Genomic DNA, 21,213 nt, shown 5'->3' with positions numbered 1-21,213 from the left:
TCCTTTCCTTTCCTTTCCTTTCCTTTCCTTTCCTTTCCTTTCCTTTCCTTTCCTTTCCTTTCCTTTCCTTTCCTTTCCTTTCCCTTCCCTTTCATTTCTTTTCTTTTCTTTTCTTTTTATGAGGATTAAGATGAAATCTTTCTCTTTCTTGACTGTCAGAAGAGTCTTAATTCTGTGCTGTTTTTTTTCGGCAAGTACCTCAGTAGGGGTGTGTGTGTGACCACAGTAGGAAATGCTTTTTAAGGAGAACTTCATATTCCATATTTGAGGAGAAAAAGCTGTTTAATGCGGGGGCTCTTCGTAGTCCTTATAAATCTGTAACTGATTAGGAGGCATTCAGAGCTAATGTAGGATGAAAAGATGGGCAGATTGTCGGCCGAGAAGGCGGAAGCGGGGGTTGGTTGGGGTAAGGATCTGAACTGGATTAGTACAAACCCAAGTTTTAGTTGGGATGGAGCTAAAGTGTTAGCCTGGAGGCAGGCAGGCTGCCCTTCATCAGCTGAAATACTCTCACCTCAGTGACTCTTTCTGACTCTCAAAAAACCAGATTCCCCCTGAAAGTAGTGCTTTGCAAATTGAATAGATCTCTGGCCCAGAGATCTATCTTTCTTTCTTTCTGCACACAAGAACTTTTAGCTTATGTAGTTGCTAGATGCGTGTATTTCTAAAATGATAGGCATTTTTATAATATTAATAAATCACACAGTCCTTCAAGTCTAAAACTGAACTCTGCCACCTCCCCAGCCGGGTTTCCATTTGCATTTCTGTTTAGCATCAATTTACCTGGCTGCTTCTAGCTTTTAGGACTTGTTGTAATAGTCAAAAAGAAAACAACTAAAAATCTTATTTTCACCATGCAAGACCTGAAGTACTTTATCCTGAAGAAACCTAAAATATTTTAGTCCACATAAATAACCAGAATTCCCATTTTATTATAAACAACATTTATTGGGAAGCACTGCAGTGTGGAAGGGTAGAGTAGGAGTATGAGAAATATTAAGATGTGAGGATACATCTTCTGCAAAATTAGAATATCATTTGTTTAAGAAGCTCCCTTTTCTTATGTTTCTTACTATAGCTGTTTGCCTTCCATGGATTTAGCTTTTGGAAGATCTTCATTGTTTATCTTCCCAACAGCCTGCATTTCCCCTTGAATGTGATGAATACAGCTGCAGGATGCTGCATCACCAGTTCTGGGAGTTTATCAGATGGTGGGGGTCTTTAAAGAGTTTTCTGGTAGAAAAATAAATGCCTCCCTTCTTTTGACCTAATTTCCTCAAATATTTAGTAGTTACTCCCATTTCTGCTCTCCTCCCTAAAAACAGACCTAGAAATTGCAGGCACTGATAGAAATAATAACACGATTGGACAATGGCATCTAAAATACTGCAATTCTCCATTTTTACTTCTGAAATATCACTCCAGATTTTTTCTCACTAATCAAGAGGACTTTGGCAGAAATCAGGAAAAAAAAAACTAGAACTGATTTATGATTTATCCCCTTATACCTAAGACTTTCACATAGTATTAGCAGAATTACAGAGCCTGTAGTAAACAGTATTAAACCTCAAACACTTGGCTAAAAGCAGGTCCATATCCAAGGTTATAGAAAAGGAAGGGTCATTTCTATGAAGATACTGATCTTTCCCAAACTAGGATCTGCCACACATTTCTTTTTCTAATGTTTCAAAAGGAGGTCAGTTCATTCCCACATCCTTTCTAACAAGACTTTGAAAGTTACAGTAAAAAAAAGGCAAAACGAAAAAATGTACAGAGCTCTTACATGAATATGAAGGCAGGATAGACTACATTAGTGAACTTCTTTTTGATGCTGAGGTGTGGAAGTCAAGACAGCACTTGTTTTTCCCACCCATTGGAAAAAATAGCATAAGCTGCTTGAGCATTTTCATATAAGGGGAGAAATGTGGAAGAATGAATTCTGAATCACTCTTTTCTGCTATTAAATGCCCAGATTGTTGTCTGCTGTAGGAGAGTTTGTAGAGCACGTAGATAAGCAATGGAAGCAGAAAAGGTTTATGTAAAAGGAAAGTGGAACCAGTAAACATAAACAACTGTTTCATTCGACTTCTTATTTACACTTTCCGTGATTAAGCACACATGGCAGAAAGACAGAAAGAAACTGGTCTTATTTTAAAGAAAGCAACTCAGAATATACCATACTTTGCTTTTTACATCTTATACTAGATATGAGGATGCTGCTGAAAAAGTGCCAGAATTAAAAGTAATTCCCTCAACTTAAGCAAACAGTCCTGAAATCTGCCAGTTACTGGCATATATCCACTGGTTTGAAAGTTTGAAAGCAGGCTAAGAAAATTTAGGAGTAGTTTTTGTTTGTTTGTTCGTGACCACTGATAGCATGAGCTAGCAGCTGGTAGGAGAATAAAGGAAAATGTGTGTGTATTGGCAGCAGACAATTTATATCATGAAGTGATTATTCTCTCAGTCTTAAACATCAGAACTTGTGTCTTAAAAAAATAATAATTTGCTTGGACAATTTTACAACTGAGCACTTAGTTTTTCCCATTTTTCCTCCTTCAAAGATGTGTTGGAATTTGTAACCAACAAGATACATAATTTATCAATCTTGTACTATTTTTTTTTAAGAGACATTTTTCAATCTTGAGCCTTTTAAAGCTTATTGCAATCCTAGCTTGGTAAACCTACATCTCCACCTAGTGGTTTCACAGAAAGAGGAAGCAATGTGAGCATCCCGATAGTTTGCAGTGCAACACCAGTGTGAAGAAACTACGTTCTTTCTGAATGAAATATTTTAAAAGTTGTAATTAAATATACACACACACATATATACATGCTAATTGAATGTTGAAATTTCATTGCCATATGCAATTATATAATGGCTCTTTTATTTCTTAGTGTTTCTTAATAATTTCAACTACTGACAGAAAAACAAAATTTTAGTGCAGCATTCGCTCATCCTGTATTTTCACTAACCCCCTAAACCATGCTTGGGCAGTGCTGGAAGATTCTCATCTTTCCTATACCCATATCTCTGATGCAGAGTGTGACCAAAGGTACAAACTAAGCACAAAACAACTAGCACGACTTTGAAAATGCCCTGGGATCTCTCCTTTGCACAGTGATGTTTTTTATAACCCTCTGGTTCAGGATAACTTATATCTGCTGTGAGGAAGTTTCAGGAAATCCACGAAGGTGAGAGTGTACATGTGCACAACGAGTGTAGCTTAGGTACCAGAGCAAGAAAGATTCAGAAAGACTCCTGTCCTTTTTCCAAAAGATTAATATTGAATTTTCTTGACTCTCAAAAAGATTCTTTCTCCAATTGTTCTAAAAAAATTATGAAGGATATCTTTGAAAGATTCTTCTTCAGAACAGAGGAAATTGGATTACTAAAAAAAGTGCCAGCACAGTTGTTTACTGTCCCGTACAATCACCTTAAAACATCCCAGCTAGAGCTACCTCAGTGTATAAAGAAGACCCCTTCAGGTACAAAAAGAAACTAATATCTTTCAGTACCAGCAAATCGATTCCTTTTAAAAAATAAAATATAGGCAGAAATGAAATTACATCTCCTGATCCTGTCCAAAATATCTTATTTTTCTCAGCCATAGTTCTCATTTCTCTTTCATGTCTGTGCAGTGCCAGTCACTTCACACAGCAGTGAAAATCCTATTCTTTTAACAAAACATTCAGTTCCATAGAACTATTCACAGTGCACTAAATTAAGCATGTGCCTAAACCTGTGCAAGACTGGATCCTTCACATGGACAGTAGATGTAGTGTTAATTAAATGCTACTTGTAATAAAATATATTAAAGTGATTGAAGCTGCTGTAGCTGCAGTGGGCCTAGAAAGTACAATAATCCTTCACTGTAATGTAGAATCCTCGTGTCAGAAACATGTACAGTACTCAGAAAGAGTATAATTAATGCACATTACCATACATACTCAGAGACAGAATGTATGAAGAGAGTGCTTTGGGACATGGCTAAAATTTTTGTGGCTTCAAATTAGGGAAATTTTGAAAATCTCCAGTTTCAGCAATTTAAAATTATTCAGTGGTATCATAACATTGTCCTAAAACCAAGAAAATGAGAAATAATGTGAAAATATGGGTTTATTTCATTAATTAGCTATTCAAGCCTTAAATATTGTTTTTCACAAATACAATAAGTATTGATTTTCTTAGCTAATTAGGAATGGATTGTCACCCACAAATAATCAAACTAAATATTTAGTCTTGTACAGTTAAATGAAAAGCTAGATGCTTATTTCAAAGATGGGTAGCATGTGAAGGTCATTAGAGAGTCCAAGGTCAGTACTGAGACGGTCTGCTGAAGAGCAAGGAGGAATTATTTTGGAGAAGGAGGGACATTTTGAGTGGCTCAGCTTGAGAACTGTTGCTGTTCTGAGATGGTCACTGAAATTCAGAGGTGAAAATTGGAGGTGAAAACGAAGCTCATTTTTTCCTGTAGAGAGAGTTCACCCTTCTCTTGGATAGTGAGACCTGCAGGGCACTGTCAGTCAGCACAGTGAATTTATCAGCAAGAGACCCTGGCTGGTCTTGCCCTGAGCTCTGGTAGCTTGCTGGGCTCCTTCTGAGCAGTTAGAAACAGTGTCCTTTTATGCATGCTATATCTGACACATGCATGTCACAGATGGATACCAAGTACTCTTGACAGTGCCCAGTTAGAAGCTGTTTGGGCAGACAACACAAGTGCTGCAAAACTCTGGATTAGCTTTTAGGCAGAAAACTGGAGCTGGTTGAATAACATGAATGAAAGATGGCAAAACCCCCACACCTCATTTCCTTGTTACTTCAGCTGACCTCTGACTTCTTTACATTTCAGAATTAGATAAAAAAATGTAGGCTATGTAACTCAGCAGAACAGAAAAAAGTGACAGTGTTGTTAATATCCCCCCCCCCCAGTTCATGTGAAGCCTGAAAAGTGGAAATTCAGCCTCTTTAGAAGAAGATAAGGTCAGAGTCTACCTGGGTTTGCACAGTCTTGTTTGACAATTGTTGGTTGTGCTCTGTCCAGCTGTTCAAATTCATGCCAACTACCTGAGTTCTTTGGGTAATCTAAGTAGTCAATTAAAAAGCTCAGTATGATTGAGCACTCTTCATTGGCTGTCAAAGCAATAAAAGGGCTGTAAGTGTTGGTTTAATGATATATGTAAGAGGATGAAGTATCTAGTGTTGCTACTCAAAAGGTATTTTTGCTTCTCCTCACTGTAAAATTCATAGTCTTACAATAGAGGTAGCTCTAACAGAAATCTAGAAAATCACTTTTTCAGGGGAAAAAAAAAATCGTGGCATTTGACAAAAACTCATGTGACGGTTTAGGAAAACTGCAGGCTCCACAGACATTCTGGAAAGAAAAAGTTTCAAAATAGCAAATTTGCCTAAGTCCAGAGAGTTGCAAATATTTTAACCACTGTAGATTTCTCATCAGTTAAGGAGATTACTCATCAACTGCATCTTCAAGAGAATTATGTGAAACTCAGTGATCCTGATAGGTCCCCTCCAACTTAGTATATTCTTTGAAACATAAACAGTTTACAGAACTAAATACCAAATAACAGTCTTCATATCACATTATCTTTGACCTAAAAGGAAGAGCAATTGTGAGCATGCTTTAACAAAGTTTTGTTTTCCAGGCTAATGAGCTCATGCATGGTGATGCGTGTGCTATGTTCATGAATAACTGCTAAGACTTTCAATGAAATATCGAGTATCACAAAGAATTTATCAAACAGGTACAATTAAGTTCACATGATGAAACTCAGATTATTTTACTGTAATACAGCAGATGGATATAAAAACAAACATACAAACAAAACCCCCTCAAAATTCTACACGATTCTCTACACCTTTACAGATCAAGGAAACATGCAATACCTCACACCTGTTGCATAACATAGCTGGAAACTTTCTTGTGTTCTCATCATGTGTTCTCTCTTGTGTGCTAGGATGCTAGGACTGGTTTTCTCCATATTCAGTTTAATTTTCAGGGATTGAAATAAGTACACAGTCTGGATGAGTCATTATTTCTAAAACACTTGGGCTCATAGGTAGAAAGACCATCACATAAAGTAAGTTCTTCAGTTACAGACGTGTATTTTACCACAGTTTTAGTAGTATGAACTGATATAAATTCTAATATTGTAACTAATATATAAACTCTAGTTTAAATCTATAAATTCTCACCTTAAACTCATTTTGCATTTTTCTTCTTTCCATAGTCCCACTGATTAAATTTTTATCATGTTATTTCTCCTTCTTTGAAGGGTAGTAGCGGAGATGACAGAGGATGGCACGTTTTCAAATATAAGCCAAGATTTCTCACATCCATGTCAATTTTAATGTAATTTTACCTAAGCATTCCTGGAAGTCCCTACATAATATGAAGCATTTCCTTCAAAAAACAAAAATCCAGACTTCCTTCAGTCACACGGGAAATGACCTACAGAGTATCTAAGCACTTATGTGAGCAGCAGAGCACTCCAGAATGCCTTGTCTAAGCCACCTGGTGGGAAACTTTTCTTCAGCCTTTTCCTCCTATTTCTGTCTTTTTTTTCAACTACTCTCACCCCCTGCCAAAAAAAGGATCCAGATATGCCACGGTCCGTGGGGCGATGGGGCCATGACACAGTATGGACAGGTCTGCAGACAACGTAGAGGTGCAACTGGAATACTTTATTGAGGGGAGTAGGGGTTTTATGAGTTTCAGGTGGGGAAAGGGCTAGAATATGGGGTGGAGCATGAGACAGACAAACAGGGGAACAAATCGGGGTAGGGACACAGGTAAAGGGGGAGGAACGTGGGAGGAACTGGGGAAGGAGAGGGCAAATGGTAACTGTCTCCTCTCTGCAGCTTCTTCGGCCTATCAGAGAGGGAAGCAGGGAAGCGGGCATGCCTGGGCATGTCCGGGAAATACAAATCCTGGGGAAACATGAAATGTGTATATTTATAAACACATAAAAAATGTAAAGTCCATATCATAAAGTCCTGTCAATTGCTGTATGTTTTTCTCCACACCTGGAATCTCTCCCATCCTGAATCTCGTTCCTTCACATCAATATGCTTCAGTTTTGTTCTTTAGACAAAAATAAAAACAACAGAAAACCACAGACAACACAACGCCCACATATATGTCCTATCTTTCATATCTTTGTGAATACTAGTGAGCAGGACAAACTGAAAAAAAATAAAAGTACATGGGGGAGAAACAGGTGTTTGTAATCTTAATTGAATTGAAGTCCAAGATGGCATTTATCTTGTGATTTCAGTAGAGCAGGTATTTCATTGTAAATGCTGACAAAACCATTTGACTAATTTAATTGGTACACAGATCTGGAGCTGTATAAAATGTTTTCCTTATTTGTAGTTTAGTACAAATAATTGTGATTCAGAACTGAAGTCCTGCAACATAGTCCAGACCACGTTTTTGTAGGGGCTGCCAGAATTTGCTTCAGATTTAAAGGTATTGCCCAGGTTTCAGTTCACCATTTAGTAAGGAGATGATGAAGCCTTCAGTTGCAAACATAGATATTCTCTTCCTTTTTGGCCTCAGTGATTTTCTGTGTCATTAATAGATAAACTTGCAATGGTTTTGTGTCATGAAACAGTTTCTGCATTGTTGTACTTGTCTGCTGTAGTTCAGCATTTGTAATGCTCTAGGGCAGCATCTAATGCAGTTGATTTTATATGAATTCTCATGAGATTTTTAAACTTCATCTATGTGTAAAGTTCACAGGCTGAATTGTCTTCCTCAGCTGCTGCAAAGACTCACAGAACCATGTAAATAACAAGGTTGGTTTCCCCTAGATCTGACAGCTGGTGGTCCTCAGATGGATCAGCCCTGAAAGCTGGGGAAAGCCAAGCTGGAAAGCTGAACTGGAAAGACTTAAGTGTCTTCAATAATACACTAGCAGGGCTTTTGAAAGCCTTGAACTCCACAGGATTTTCTGCCAAGGATTTTCTGTGAGTTTAGCACAGTTTGAAGTATATGGTTTCCAGCAGTCACAACCTTCACAGACTGTGTCAGACAGGCTTCTGGGAGGCTTCTCATGTGGCTCTACAGCATGTGTGACTTGTGGGATGCCTGTCCCCAGGCCTGGTGCAGAAGGGCTGAGTCCCCTAACACTATCCAGCTGGAGAAGGCTCTCTTCTGTTCACTACCCAGCCTTGCTGACCATGAGACCTGCTGTCTTTGCTTAAGCAAAAGCTGCTCAGTTTTTCCATTTAGAAAAGGCGAAAGTATGACTTTTTTCCTCTCCAGTTTCAGTGGTTTGAGGTAAAGTCACGAGTAGGACAATTCTGTAGGTTTTGATAACACATCATTATTTTCTAAGAAAATAGTAAGGTTGTTGGAAGCACCTGTTAATGTTCTCATACCAGTGACCCGTATTTTTACACAAATACACAACTGCTCTATAGCTACAAAAATGTAACAATAGGTTGTGATTTATAGCAGCAAAAATGTTAGAAACACCCCAGTAATGTTCTTGGTTGCTAACTGGTCATTTGCTGCAACTACTTTCCTTACAGACATATGCTTATAGCACCAAGTCAGAGGTTAGATCTCTAAACCAGAAAAAAGAGCCCAGATGGCTGAGTGGTACACAACAGCTACCAATATTGTTGTTTATCTGTGGAGGCCGTCTTTGAAATACAGGCCAAATCATGAATTAATTTTGCTGAGGGATCTTTAGCTGTCAAGCTAAGCTGTAGTGGATAGTTTAAGGGAACATAAAATTAATTTCAAAAATTATTAAGTAGTTTAGAAAGGGCTGCCCCTGCAGAAGAAGATGAAGAGTTGAAGTAAAACAGGAGTTTATTCATACGAGCTCTTCTTGGAAAGTTTAACCTTTAAATATACCTGGCCTGAAGGTATCTGACAAACTAGCTCAGTGGGCTTAGGTCATACTTATTCCTTCCACTAAACTGGACTAAACAAAGGCAAGTTTGTGAGGGTCATTACTGACTTGCTTCCAGTGCTTCTTCAACAGCGCTTTGCTGTCCGGTGGACACTAACAGAGCTGATAAATCTTATTTGAGGTCCTCCTGCTCTGTCTAGTTATAATAATTCACTGACTAAATTTCTTTCTAGGCATAAAGCTCTTGATAAAGATTTGCCCTACCCATACCCATTTTTTTTTATTTTATTTTTTTAATTTATATACAGTGTACCAAGTTTGGCTGTGACTGATTTGCTTCTTCTCTACAACCTGGCAGAAGAAAATTTTTATGTGTTAACTTTCACCATGCTAGAAATGCCAGGGGAGCAATGCACAATCTGATAAAGTCCTCTTCAGGAAAATTGGGGATTTTCCATTTTTTGAAAATTCAAATCATCTCAAGTCAGGATGTCTTTTCAGAAGATATGCTCCAGCCTTAATTGGGGTGCTCAGTCTAGGGTAAATGGGTGAAATTTAAGGGCCAGCAATATATAAACAGTTTTTCTCAATAATCTCACAATCTCTTCAATTCTATGCATTTAAAATGAAGAATCTTGCAGTGTGCAGCCTGCAATATGGTAAGTATTCCTGGAACATGGGCAAGGCATTTGTACCCAGTAAGTAACTCTACATCACTTGCACAGTGAATTATTTCCCACTCTTCATAAAATACAGTATAATTGAGTGCAAGTGCAGATTAACAGGGTACAAGAACATGAATGGTTTCTCCAACATTGTTTCAAAACCATTGTGCAGTGGCCGAGAAGTCCCTTCAAGCCATGTGGCTGAGATTTGTGCTCTGAGAGCCTTAACGCCTCACTTTCTGCAGTCCAAAACTATAGCCCTGTGATGTCAGAGTGACTCTTCAATCCCTCTTCTGAATGAGTCTTTGAAGGAAAGACAAGACAGATCCTTAGAATCATGGTCTGAGGAAAAGCTTTGCCATGAGAACTGTTAGGAATGCCTCTGCTTTGCCCAGAAGTTTGAAAACATAAAAAGGCTAAAAAATATGAAAGACAGTGTGAGGCAACAATAACATTAGGTAAGAGAGGATAGGATGATGAGTGGTTTGAGTGTGGTTTATACATCATTTGGCTTTCTACAAAAGTGTATATTACACAAGGAAAGATTACCATCCATTTTATTCTTTACCTTTACATCTCCACGTTGCACAGACATATGATGAACATCATTTTGGTGGGAAACACTTGGGAGCTGCATTGTGTCTGTCACAATATGTCAAGTCAAACATACGAACTGAAAAAGTGCCTTGGTTTTGCTCAATTAGTACTGTTTGCTTTGTGGACCTCCTATTAGCAAGTATAAATTTGTACAGTTGTCACCATTTAAAAATCAATATTTGCCAAGGGTTATCACATCATCAAGCCTAGGACACTAAGTAGTTCCTTAAACTTTGAGCAGAAAATAATACTGCGATCTGGTAAATATTTAACACGCGTATCATTTTATGGTAACCACTACTTTTGATACAGGTGTTCATTACCTCCTTCTAGCTAAACCTTCCATTAAATTACACTGCACTGAACTTAGGCTTCACTTGAGCCAGATTGCAGTTAAAGGAACTGAGAAGAAGAATATAGTTAAAGAGACTATAATGAATATCATGAAAATAATTGTAATGAATAATCACTTTGATTTTTTTGCTGTCCTCTCATCCCAAAGCGTATAGTTCAGCATGGATTCTCTGTGGAAATACTGAATTTATGGTTAAAATATATCAAGGTAAAAGTAACTCGAAGTTCCTTTTGCCTTTGTATGTAATAGGAAATTTTCTGTTTGGCAAGGAGGGCTCCCTAGTAGCTAGCTACACTGTCCAGTTACTTGCAATCTAACCACCCTTCCTTTCATGTGTAAGTAACAGATGTTTAAGACATAAGAAATTAGATAGACTGTGATTACTGAGAAACAACTTAATTTCAATTCATTACTTTATGTTCTCATTCACTTGTTCTGAAAATGACAGTAGTTAGTAGGGTTGTTGGTTTTTTTAATTGACACATTTTATGTTTAACAATCAACTTTAACTTAACCTATGCACACCTCTAATTTTGAAACACATCATTTGCAAGCTAATATGTCACTTTTTCATCGTAAATTGGAATTAATTTCCAAAATGGCTTCACTTTAATTACATGTACGTCTAGAACTTAGCCAGCTTGTTTTCATGTAGGCTACAGGAAGAGGTAAGGAGAAAGCAGGAAACAACAGTTTTGGGTTTTTACCTTTCCCAAAACCAAATCTATTCCCTCCCAGTTTTCTAAAAAAGAGGTATTTCAAATGAACTAGAGGGAGGGCTTGGCAGGGGAGAGATTAGGTTTGGGTTTTTCTAGTGGAAAGGAATAGGCATGATTAAGAAACTATCTTGGATAGCTCATTAGCTTTCAAATATTGCATGTATTTGGCTGATAAAGGTAATAATGTTCACACAAGTATTGTAAGGCATTTGACTTTGTACCTCACAAAATTTGGATTAAGAAAGTAAAACAATAATAAACTTAACATGGTGTATCTTGAATAGCTTAAAAAGTATGAGTTTTTCTTGTAATTGCAAACAGGGAATTCTCACAGAAATTGTGTTTTCTTAGTCAGGTCCTCAGGGATCAGTTTTTAATGCCATGCTGTGAAATGTTTGTATTGGTGCAGAGGAAAAGACTTAGACTATGTGTTTGAAAGAACTTTCTGAAATGTAGTACAGTTAACTGCTACAAAGAACATACCTAGGAAAACTGTGGTTTCTTAATGAAGATTTTTAATTGATTAAGTAATATGTTGGGTCTATATAGGTTCACTTGCATCTGATTTCTAGTAGGGATATGGTCTAAATGATTATTTGAGATTCCTCCAGAACCGCATGATTTGAAGACAAAGTGATCACTGATAAAATTTGAGGGTGGTCAGGAAACTGTAGCAGGGATAAATAAAAAGAGGGTAGACTGCTGAGACAATGCCAGCTGAATCACTCTCCTAATAACTCACGTATAAGCAAGCAACACACTGTTGGAGCATAGTCACAACAACAGGGAAGTGGGGACAGAAGGGGACAAGAGGGAGCATAAAACTCACCATCCTATAGCTGTATGTTAACACTGTATATCACAGAACTTCTGTCACCAGTTCTGATCTTCCCAGTCCAGAGAAAAGTCATCAGAAATGCTTTATAATTTGCCTTTGCAATAACTAACCCCAACAAATTATGCCTTTACAGTTAATAAGTCAGGCAACGTTTGCAGGGACAAGAATTATTTTTTTATGTCTAACTCATATCATTGGAAAAAACCCATATGAGCTGTTAGGTACACAAGCCCTAAATCTCCTCTTTTTTCCTCAACTGTATCAATCTGTCTTGTAAAAAATACTACTGGGCCTTATGAAGTGTGGGGTTTTTTATACCCTCTGGCCATTATAACTATAACTATAACAACCCCACTGCAGTCATAAATTGAAACAAGTTATGCTTTCTATCAGTGACAGGAATTAAGTCCCAAACAAAGTGCTAACACATGTAATAGACTCTCCATCAAAAAAAAAAATAAATAATACAAGCTAGATATTTTTAATAAATTATGTATATCCAAGAGGAGCTGAGATTTGGAGGTAAACCAAAGAGTTTAACAGGCTTTTGGTCTTTGTTAAATGGGTGGTAAAAGAATGGATGAATCCAGTTATTCTATTTGGTTTCATAAACTATGAACTTAGAGCTTCGTAATTTAATACCAGGAGCTGCATTAAAAAAAAAAAAAAAAAAAGTCGAGTAGAACAGCTCTAAACACACTCTTATTTCTAGTTTATTATTCTAAATTTGAGGCTGCTACATCTCTCACTTTTTATTCTATGTTCACCTTATAAAAAGCTCCACAGAATGAGAGTCAGGCCAGGCCAGCATAGACAGGCTTTTAAGCAATCTCCTCAAGCACCATAAATCTATGTTCAAAACTTACAGTTTATCACATGTTAAGCCTATCCAGATGGTAGGTGATACTCTGGTATTAACAATCCATGTTCATTTCCACTTCCTTCTCTATAGAAAATTGCCAGCAAGTCTCCCTCGTGGTCTTTTAAAAGTAAAGGAATTCATATATATACAAGTGTACTCCATATATATTACAGTATCTTGTGCTGAACTAAAAAACAAGCTCATAGTAATTTAGAATCTGAAATATGTAACAGAACACAGCTTCAAATGGTATGAAATTGTGCTATTTGCAAGTACTTTCCCTAACTGCCTGTGGCAGTCCCAGGATCTTGAAAAGGGGACTTGGAAAAAGACAAGTGGTTTATCTGCCTGCCTGTGAGAGCTGGAGTGACAGGGCTTTGTGTGAACAAATGCAGGACTCTTCTCTCCTCGTAGCAGCACAGGCGTTGCTACTGCTCCAGTTCACAGTGCTATGAGCAGCACACCCAGAACAAACACATCAAATTTATGGACTGGGGAACCTAGAGACTTTTAGTTTACATACCAGACACCAGAAATAAGGGTGGAGATGCAGAACAGACTAAACTGGCAAGGAGATGTAGTTAGTTTTCCAGTGGTTATAACAAAACATGTAGCTAGAGAAATCCCAGCCTTGAAGGAACTAGGAAAACTGTGAGTTTACACCTTTAAAGATTACTTGCAGATCATAAGGGCTGCCTTTCAATTTTTCCAGAGGTTTCCCAGCTTTCAATAGGTCCCAGCAGTAAGCACCTCAGCTCTCTGCTTCCCTGTTGCATTGTTCCACTGCAAACACCTTTCCCTTCCCTGTCCTTCCCCTATGAACACCTGCATGCCTGTGGGGGCAAGGCCTGGGACCCCAGCCTTTGTCCCAGGAGAGGATGACCAAGATGTGAGGCAACAGATGTTCGCAATGCATTGTGCAGCTCTGCAGTTTAGATGGGGTGGAAATGATACAGTCTCAAAGCAGGAGCTAGCAGAGCTGTGTGAAACTGAGGTTTCAGTAACTCAGGAGTCTCCAGTCTTTTTTTACATCCTTCTTTGGCACTCTGTGAATGTATATCGCTTAACAGCAAGACAAAACCTGAAGCCTTGTTTAACCCTTGGACATGTTACCAAAGTCTTGTCAAGCTACTTCCTTCTGAAAATCTTTTTTTTTTCCCCCTGTTTTAATTGCCTAATTCCACCCAGCAGTTTTCTCTTTTTCATTGTTACCATGAGTAAACCATTTGGGACTTAAAAGTCCTCCAGATATCTGACTCAACTGCATGTTATCTAGAACCTCGAAAACCTCTGGACTGTTTCAAGTCACCTCTTCCTCAGGTCTGTCTCCTCCTCTACAGCACAAGCAGTTGACCCTTGCTGGCATCAGCCTGAGCATTTAGCAGGAGGAACCATCCAAAATGCTCTGATAGGTAGCTTGGGGCAGCTCATTTGTGTCTAACTTGAGAAGGATAGGACAATTAAGTATCAGAATTAGGAGTATTCCCATCCTTTTTATTTAGCCAGAGAAAGAAGTAGATCCCTGTAGTGGGTTGACCCTGGTCAGATGCCAGGTGCCCACTAAAGCCACTCTCTCACTCCCCTCTGCAACTGGGCAGAGGAGAGAGAAAAAAAAAATAGCTAAGGTTTCATGAACTGAGATAAGAGCTGGGAGAGGTGACTTACTGATCACCATCACAGACAAAATAGACTCGAAGTGGGGATATTGCTTAAATTTATAACTAACAGAATCAGAGCAAAAGAGTGAGAAGTAAAATAATCTTAAAAACCCCTTCCCCCACCCCTTCTTCCTTCCAAACTCCACCTCCTCCCCTCCAGCGGTGCAAGGAGACGGGGAATGGGAGTTGCAGTCAGTTGTTTTTTCTGCCGCTGCTCAGAGAGAGGAGTCCTTCTCCTGCTCCTATGGGGTCCCTCACACTGGAGACAGTCCTTCACAAACCTCCCCGGCATGAGTACATCCCATGGGCAATCGTTCTTCACAAACTGCTGTCCCGTGGGTCACTTCTCCATGGGGTGCAGTCCTTCACAAATGAGCTGTACTGGCATGGGTGCCCTACAGGGGCCACAAGTCCTACCCAGGAAAAGCCTACTCCAGTGTGGGCTCTTCTCTCCACAGGCTGCAGGTTCCTGGCAGGATCCTGCTCCATGTGGGCCTCCCACAGGGTCACAGGGTCCTTCAGATATCCATCTCCTCTAGCATGGGCTTCTCCATGAGCTGCAGGTGGGTCTCTGCACCTTGATGTTCCTCCATGGGCTGCAGGGGCACAGCTGCTCCACCATGGTCTGCACCACGGGCTGCAGGGACTCAGCTCCAGCGCCTGGAGCACCTCCTCCCCCTCCCTCTGCACTGACCTTGGTGTCTACTTTGTTGTTCCCATGTCCTCACTCTGCTCTTCCCTGGCTGGAATTTTCATCTGTGCAACAACCTTCCATTCTTAAATATGTTAGCACAGAGGCATTACTATTGCTCCTAACTGGCTTGGCCTTGGCCAGCAGCAGGAGGACCATCCTGGAGCTGGTTGGCATTGGCTCTACCAGACAGGGGAAGCTTCTAGCAGCTTCTAATAGAAGCGCCACTGTAGACCCCCACTACCAAAACCCAGCCACAGAAACCCACTACAATCCCCTAAGCTCAATTCCTTGCAGAATCTATTTCTCCTCACTGAAATATGGAAACTGAGGGAAGTTTGCAGTTCTGAAGGTGTGTATTAAGACCCTGCCGCTAAGCAGTATGATTATCCTGCCTGCCTTCTTCCACAGTTCATACATCCCATACAAGTTCAGGCACCCATAAACATTAGTGGATATCATTCATTCATGGCTGGGCTTAGCGAACGAAGATTTGGGAAGGGCTCTACCCACGTTTGTTGCAAGCGCGTTGATCGGTGGATATAACAAGGGATTTTCTTGCATAGCTAAGTGCCTTCACTGGTGCATTTTTCTCTCTGAGCTGAAAGCATGCCGTGGCATTCAGAGATCATTACAGGGTGCAATGTGTTGTTACCCGATGCTAGCAAAACAGAGGTGCAGACTTTTGTAACACTGTCTCTTTTTTTTTTTGCACACACTCATCCTCTGTGGAGAATTTTCATTGCATCTGCTACTGGCAGTGTCTTGGTGTCTCTGTTATCTTTACGAGGTGCACAAAGTGCAGAAAGCATGTGAGTAGTCAGCAGCTTAAGTGGCATAGAAAGTTTTTCAGCTGCCTGTTGCTGGAAGCTCAGCAGCCCTCACAGGGTTAACCCATAAGTGGGCAGGGTTAACCCATAAGTGGGCTTCTGTCGTGTCTTGACACAAATCGGAACTTTGCCAAAGAGCATTAATTAAATTTCATGCTTTCCATCAGACTTATTACCCTACCAGCTCCCATACTGACATGGGCTATTATTATTGTTATTACTTTACAGTTAGTGTGTTGTTCCCTAACCACCATTAAATAAGACTGGAGAATGTTTCTGAGTTAATACCTTAAGACTAGGCTAAACTATACAAAGCACTGAGAATTATAGAAGAAACATTTATTTAGGGGTCAAAGTACTTTTGCTATGTTAAATTTTTTAGGGACATGCTTCTTCCCAGCTGTGTCTTAGTTTTTCTAGACTTGAGGAATGCCTTGATCTGTCAGCATTTCAGAAAGGGGAGGTATATTTTTAGGGGAAAAGAAAATGAAATGATTACTACAAGAAAATGTGTGGTAAAATATTTCTGAAATGTTTAGAGGAAAACAAACTGTTGAAAATATGCAAATTTACCCAATTCTTGCCTTAGATGTATATGATTTTTTCAGTTGTTGTTTAAACATTATGTCATTAATTCAGTGCAGCTATGTGAATCTATTAGGATCTGCTACCATGGATTATTTAGCCTGATGATGGATCTCAGAGAGTAAGACTGTAAATAGGAGTGTACACTTGTTCAGACCTTTGCAGTGCATCCTCAGACCTGTGAGAGCATCCTCGTTTTAGGTGATAGAAGTTGCTGAGAGAGATCACAGCGCTATGCTGAGATTAAGTAAACATCATTCAAATCCCTGCTTCCCATACCGTGAAAGCATATCGGAACAAATATACCAAACTGTCCAGCATTTATAGACTTTAGTAATATGGAGTGTTCATTAAAGACTGTCTGCTTTAGGACTCTTACCCTGTGCTACTTTCAAGCTCTGTGTGGACAACTGTCCTACTTTTCTTTTGTTGGGTTGTGCAAAAATCAACTTGCATTTTGCCTTGGGAAAGAGGCTGGATTTCTATTTGCTTAGCCCTAAGACTTGTGCAGAGAAAGCAAGTTTGTCATGTATCTGTCATGACATTATCTAGATAATTCCTTTTGATAAGCAGTATCATTTTTCTGGAGCAGTATTGAAGAGGACTTTACCCTGGAGTGAATTGAGAACAGCTGATATGGTTGGATAAATACTTAAATTATGCCTGGTACCAGGTAGATGCTTTCCATATGAGAGACGATCTATGGTCTTTGATTGTAAAAAATGTCTCAGGTTACTTAAAAAATTATTCTCCAGATCTGATATTTTAAAGTTGTCTCTTTTTCCAAATCTGGCCATTAATACATTCAGAAAAAGAAGGTATTTGTGTTAAAATACAGCACTGTGCAGAGGGAGCTTAGAAACAAACTTGTTTCTTTCACAGCAGCTACACCACTATTTCTGAACTCTGTGGCTGGATTGATGTTTGGACCCCATCATGGCAAACACAAAAGCTTCAGTGGACTGCAAAAGCCAAACAGAGACATCGCGTTCCAGCAGAAAAAAATTCAAACTGTGGTTGCAACCCACAACTCCCTTCCTAATGAAGTATTCTGCCATTGTCAAACAATTGTGAAACAAAAATCCTACAAAATACAGGGCATCTAAGCCCAGGATTTCTCTGTACCAGTATTAGCATTGCTGCCACTTGCTTGAGCACTGGTAGCAGATTAACTTCCAAAAATGCCAGTATGGACAAAGCGGTAGAAAGCACTTATTGTTCAACTTGAATACACACCTCAAGGTGCCCTAAGAAAGCTAAGTGAGTCTCCCTACTTTTCCTTCTGCTCTTGAACTCCCTGCCATAGCTTTGCTCTTTCCTGAATCCACACTCACAGCCCCATATATGTGCAGAACAGGTGGTACGTGAGACTGGAGGAGCACACCGTTGATACCTTCTGTGAGTTAGGGGGCTGGTGACATACCAAGGTGAGGGAGCAACAACAGCCCGCACACTTATCCATCACCTCTGACCCAGGTGCAAATGCCACAGCTGTAAGAGCTTTTGTCAAAGGAGAATGAACAACTGGAGAAGCAGTCTTCCCAGCTCCTAGAGTGTTATTACACATCTTGTATTTTTTCTAAACTGCAATTCCTGGAGGCAAACTACACAATCTGAGGATTTCACATGTCATTAAAATTACATGCATACAGACTCACACGTACAAACATTCTCAGGTGTTATGTTGGTGGAGCAAAGCTTGAGAATATGGCCAAAAAAAAAAAAAAAAAAGCCTAACTCTCTGGACAAAGAAAAAGAAAAGAGTTTTTTTAATTATTTAAACATTGTGAGCCAGTCTCACAATTTCTCAGCATTTGAAGCTGGCAATAATTTATATTGCTAGGTACATGCCTTAACACAGGTAGGACTTGTCTGCTGGAGAATCTGAAGGCAATATCTTTTATGGTCACAAAGCAGCCTGCCAAGTTGTGCTTTTACTCTCTCTCCCATTTCCTTACAGCTCTCTGATTCTTTTTTCCCATGTCCTTTTCTTTCCTCAGTACTCCCCTCAGTCATCTACCCTCCATCTCACAAAGAAGAGAGAGGCTTGTGAATTTGTTATACTTTGTGTTGGAGCATGGGCAAATTCTGGAGGATCAGGCGAGCTTGTTTTCATCTTTTATGAGCAGCACCTCCCTCCCTCTGTGCTGCAGCCTGTGGTGACACTGACCTCTGGTGATCACGTAAGTAACACACTGAAGTGACAGAGCTGCAATTTTGAAGTATGGTGGGGTTTTTTACCAGAGAAGTGTCTCCTCTTTGATGAGACTAGATTTTTCAGTGTGTTTTGCACTATGAAAGACAGACACAGGTACATCTTCTGTGGGCTTGCTCCTACTCTGGTACGTGGGAATTATCACAGTTCTTCTGTTACTCAAATACGTTTTATACACTTCTCAAAATACTTATTGCGCACGATAGAGAAGTTTATCATCTGTCACACTATTTCTTGAAGACTGACTTACATATTATGTTTCTCAGGAACCTTAATTACTAAAAAGTGCTGAATAAGGCTGTGGCCCATGCAGAAGTGACACCGTGCAGCCTCTTGAAGCATGCTTCCGTCTCCGTGATTTCTCCTTGCATTTGCCAAACATGACATTAACTCCACTGAAGTGAACAGAAACCAGATCTCCACCCAGGCTATTTTTTGTCCATCTAGCCAAGAAAAGCAAATAAATCCAGGGCTAAGGCTGCAAGTTTTCAGTTGCTCATTTTAAATGTACTCTATTGTATTGGAATGATCTCAGCACAGTGATGTTACAGAATTAAATATGTGCTGCAGACCTTGGCAAAAGTGAGCACTGAGTTAATGAAAAGAGTTTCAGCTTGACATTCGTCTATTTTGTAACCTTAATTCCTCTCTAATTTATTCTTTGGAAATTTTAGAGCTCACTCCCATGCAGATAGAGTGCGAGAAAATATTATGTTGCTTATTAATCATTAGAGTAATGACACAGGTATTGGAAAGCACAATTTGAATGAACTTTAATTAAAAATTATGATACCTTCATTACGTAAGCAATGCTTTTCGAACATCATCCAATACTGCTGTAGCCCAGTAGGTACAAACAGTCCTTGATCTTTAGGATAGCTTAAAATGCAAGGAAAAGAGGAAAGGATTAATTAAAAGCAAGCTATTTAAGTAAGTAAAAAATTGTTTTCTGTAAAAAAACAGATGGCAAGGTGTCAGGTTAGATGAAAGATATAGACAGCTAGATACTAATCCCCTTGACTGTGTGTTTAACTTTTCTTCTGTTGATAGGTTTGCCTGAGTAGTATTAAAACATTTCATGAATCTACTTTAAACACTACTTTACTGTAGCAGAACGAAAATGAATGCCTAGCAGTCTGCTCTATGCTTTTAACAAACAGATTTCATTTATTCCTTTGAACCAAAAAAAATTAGAAGGACCTAGGGGTGTCTGATCATTTGCCCAAAATTAATGATCAGTTATTGAATAATTAACTGTCATTGATATCTCATTTCTAAACAAATCAATGGACCCATTTAAGTGTTTGTGTAATGATAGTAGTGTAATCCTTCCTCGTACGAACTGCAAGTGAATAGACCAAAGAGAAAAAGCACATTCTCCACCCGAAGTAATTGAGACCTACTTAAAAATCATTTGCTTCAGCAGAAATGTAAAGTATTTTTCTGCATAATTTACCTCCCAAATGTGTGCATTTGGCTTCCACATTAAAAAATGAACCCTGTGTGAGTGAAGGTAGTTCTCCAACATCTTGAAATGTGAGAGCATGGGTGTAGGTGATATTTGTAAAAGCGTGACAAGGCACCCACAGTCAGGGTGTCTGAAGGACCTGTGGAGCAGGGTATCCAGGGACTGTCCCACCAGTCAGGGACTCACAAGGGGCATTACGCGACTCATGCAAACAGACTTGCAGAAGATGAGGTCAGGGAGGGAACATAAGAGGCAGGTCAGTGGGGTTCGTTAATCTCTTCCTCCCGACTGTGCACTGCTTTCCTTCCCACCACCCAGCACTGCTCTTCGAAGCAAGGCAAACAGAGTGTGGTAATCTAGAATTTAAATCGAAAGGACTCTCTTTTAAAATACTATAATGTGTTTGTAGTACATGAACAAAATTGCTGTCACCAAAGAAGATAGCTTTATAGATGACTCCATCCCTGTATTTTTGAAAATATTCTGGAGTGTCAAATACAACACTTTACGTTGATTGTCTTAATAAACAGCAGTGGCATCTATGCGCTTCAGGAGGGTGTAAAGGGGAGGGAAGTGCTGCTTATTTCAAGGCATAAGTAGAGAGGAGTATAAAACTATTCAAACCAGGAATTATTTTAAAATGTAATTCAGTTAACTTAGAACATTGTGGACTTACCCACTGCTAACTCTTCAGCAAGCAGGATAGTGAATGCTTGAAGCAGAATCATTTATTAGTATTATGAAGAGATGGCATTTTGAGTATTTAGTGGGAAATCTGTGAACGTAACAAATGCCACAACTGGAAACAGAAATGTTTGCTTTGTTATTTCAATGAGTGTTTAAACAA

The 21,213-nt window shown here is 39.2% G+C and overlaps 1 long non-coding RNA gene across 1 annotated transcript in view; it reads left to right on the top strand.

Annotated features, from left to right (window-relative positions):
- Positions 1-19,340, top strand: part of LOC108498502 — a 25,607-nt gene extending 6,267 nt beyond the window's left edge. The window contains exons 2-3 of the long non-coding RNA XR_001875188.1: positions 18,684-18,866; positions 19,165-19,340. This is a non-coding gene — a long non-coding RNA (uncharacterized LOC108498502). The remainder of the gene's footprint in view (positions 1-18,683; positions 18,867-19,164) is intronic.
- The last annotated feature ends 1,873 nt before the right edge of the window (positions 19,341-21,213 follow it).

Source organism: Lepidothrix coronata, unplaced genomic scaffold (assembly GCF_001604755.1).
Source record: "Lepidothrix coronata isolate B3197 unplaced genomic scaffold, Lepidothrix_coronata-1.0 Scaffold60, whole genome shotgun sequence".
NCBI lineage: Eukaryota > Metazoa > Chordata > Aves > Passeriformes > Pipridae > Lepidothrix > Lepidothrix coronata.
Note: the sequence above shows the minus strand (reverse complement) of the source record. Positions and strands in the feature narration are given on the sequence as shown.